Genomic DNA, 3,473 nt, shown 5'->3' with positions numbered 1-3,473 from the left:
ACAATTGCCATTGTCTTCAAAAAATATCTGAAAGTGTCTATTTTGTGCTAACCAACTTGGAAGTTTCCAAACCAAGATGTGAAATCTACAAATACTTTTTTTTTTAAATTAAATTTGTGATTTAAGAATATTTAGTTTTAGGTATGTTTCAAATATATTCTACAATCAAAACTCTAGGACAAAAATCAAGGGTCTCTCATTTAAATTTCCAACAGGATCACACCTGACAATTGACATTTATTCTATTTAAAGTTCACTCATAGAACATTCCAACATCGAATACTGCTTGCTATTGGAAAAATTCCTTCCTTTCTAATGTAGCAAGTGTTCAGCTCTGACACATGCATGGCAAAGACATCCAGGTTGCACAATGATCCAAACCCTCGCCAATTCCTTGGCAGAGGACTCTTGAAACTTTACGTGCTCCCATGGAACTTGGCCTCTGCCATGTTGTTTAAAACCACATAGTCCTAACTGCATTCCAACACTAAAGAACAGCTCTGATTCCAGGTAATCACTGATCACTCAGGTCTTTCTCTTATCACCATCATTTGTCCAAAATAGAGACCCTCTGTCCTTTGGTGCCTCATACTGTCAGGGACAAGTTTCAGATTGACACCCCTCATAGCGCTTTAGACTCTTGGATCTTTAGTCTTTTTGCATGTTTCTCTTCCTATTCTGGATGCTTACCTTCATTAGTTAAGTTAATGTGACCAAGAGAATATTTGAATTTCTCTCAATATAAATGACAGTTTCCCGATAGCAATTATTAGTAGTTAAACACATTTCCTCATCTGCTCTCGTTGTTAGAAGGAAGGAGTTGGCCATTGTTTATAAAGCAATCTGGCTGTTCCTTTAGTAAAATCAGCCCAGGTCAATTTCTGGTCCATCACTATAATACATAAATGACATTATAGTTGTGTTATGATGGACCTTATTATCTTCTGAAGTTGACATTTATAAGCAATTCTCCTTTAAGGGAAAGGGTAAAATATATAAACTCATTTTTAATATTATTTATAAAAATATAAACATAATGCCCCACCCTAGTGAAAGGTTGACCAGAATTTTCCCTACCCTTTATCTTGAGAGGTGGAATCTAATTCCTTTCCCCTTGAACCTGGGGTGTCCCATTAAGGACTTGTTTGATCAACATAATGCATTAGAAGAGACATCCTTAGACTTCTCAAGCTAGCTCAGAAGAAGCCTCAAAGCTTTCACTAAACTGTGTAGAATACTGGTTCTTAGATTTTTGAGATGCCATGTAAGAAGTTGCACTATTCTGACATCTGCTGTTAAAGAAATGGAGAATGCTGAAATCACCTGGAGAGAGAGAGAGAGAGAGAGAGAGAGAGAGAGAGAGAGAGAGAGAGAGAGAAGGGTGGGAGGGATCCAAACAGCTTCAGCAGTTCCAGCCCTTAGGGATTTGAATCATCTCAGCTGAGGTTCCAAACATTAGGATCAGATATGAGCTGTCTTTACTTAACCTTGAACAAACTGCAGATTCATAAACAAAATCTGTAATTGTTATTTTGAGCCACTGAAGTTTTATTTCTGGGGGATGGAATGTTATGCAGTACTGGGGAACCAAAACATCTTTTGTTATCAACTACTGGTTATATGAATTTGAAACCATGAAAGTTGTTGGAGAGTTTCTTTATCTTCCCCATGTAATAATATAATTGGAGCCATTATGAAGCCAAATTGTGAAGCAGGCAAAACTTGAGTCTGTCACGTCTTCTGTCTCAAATGTATATGTTTTCCACCTATGACCTTTCCTACCTTCTCTTCAGTTTCATAGAGACCTAATGTTCCCCATGGATTGCTTCTTCCTGACTTTTCCAGACAGATCCCGCACTAAGAAAATGTACTCGTAAATGTATCTATTTTTGTTCATTTGTAGTTGTGACTGGTAATTCCTACTTCTTGTTGCTTGTATTTTTTTGTCATTTTCTTTTCTTACCACTTCTGTATCAGTCCTAACCTACATTAGTCATTCTCTACCCTGCATCCAGGAGTCGTTCTGAAATGTAGATCCCATCACTAACTTCCTTCCCAACCCTTCCTCTTTCGTGTATCATATATCTGCCTCTGTGCGCACACACACACACACACACACACACACACACACACACACAGAATGACCTTCATTCAGAGAATGACCATTCTTCAAAAAATGACCTAAACTTAAAGTATTCTAGGTAGTACTTAAAGAATGTGTCCCTAATTTCTCTTCCATGTCTTACTTTCTCACCAATACCTTTAACTCAGCTGGTGTCCTAATGCTGGGAAATAATTAATAGCTCCTCAAATGTAATGTGTACAGTCTTCTTTAGATGTCTACAAAGATTCCTTTCTTGAGTTTCTCTCTTCTATAGAACTCATTGGATCTCTTTGCCTTTCCTCACATTTTTTTACTTCCAATTTTCTGCTGTCCCTCAGTAAAAATAACTATTGAAATAACGACTTCCTGAACTCCTCTATCTTAATATTGATTATGTGATCTTTCTATTTAATTCCATAGAAACTATAGACATCTCTATAATAATTCCCATATTACTATTTAATTGTTGGTGTCTCCTAAACATCTAAGTCCTTGTAGAGAGATTTCTTCACCATCCTTTAGAACCCCATTGTACCCTGAATGGACAACAAAACGTTTGTTGGATGGGTAAATTTGTAAATGAATGATTATTTTTTTAAGTTTATTTATTTATTTTGTGAGAGAGAGAAAGAGAGAGAACAGGGAGGGGAAGAGAGAGAAGGAGAGAGAGAAAACCCCAAGCAGGCTGAGCCCAACACTGGGCTTGAACTCATAAACCATGGGATCATGGCCTGAGCTGAAATCGAGAGTTGTACACTTAAGCTACTGAGCCACCCAGGTGCCCTGTTAACAATTATTTTTGTGCACCCATATTGAATTATGTATTAACACAAGAGAAATACAATTGAATGCCAAAATGATACTTATTTTATTGTATTAATAATATTATCACTATAGGTATTTTTTACCTCAAATTGAAAGATTTCAAAATGGATGTTTATAGAGTTATATGAACTTCCAAATTCTTTCTACATAAATCCTGAAAAAATTTTCCCCCTTTATCATGAGTTCAAATTTAAAAGAAATTCCATAAGTTATCCCCTCTAACTAGACTATGGTTTATTCAGTTTTATAGTAGTATACTTTTAAGGAAAATATAAGAATCATATATAGCTGTTAAGAAATTAATAAGACTTTGGGTGTTCCTAGCATTTGCAGAGCCCGCAATGATATTTGCTGAGTTCCTTCCAATAGTAATCCAAAAATAAACCTCAGTAAAGTGACCCTTGTCTCTGGCAGTAAAATAGGTTATTTTTTACGGTTGTTACAAAATTATTTTCGTATTATTTAGTTACTTTAACATCAGACACAACTTGTCAAAATATAGAAGTCCCTACTGACACAATACTTTTTTTTTTCAATATATGAA

Source organism: Herpailurus yagouaroundi, unplaced genomic scaffold (assembly GCF_014898765.1).
Source record: "Herpailurus yagouaroundi ecotype Mexico unplaced genomic scaffold, PumYag 162, whole genome shotgun sequence".
Lineage (NCBI taxonomy): Eukaryota > Metazoa > Chordata > Mammalia > Carnivora > Felidae > Herpailurus > Herpailurus yagouaroundi.
The sequence above is the reverse complement of the archived record's forward strand: the minus strand, read 5'-3'. Positions refer to the sequence as shown.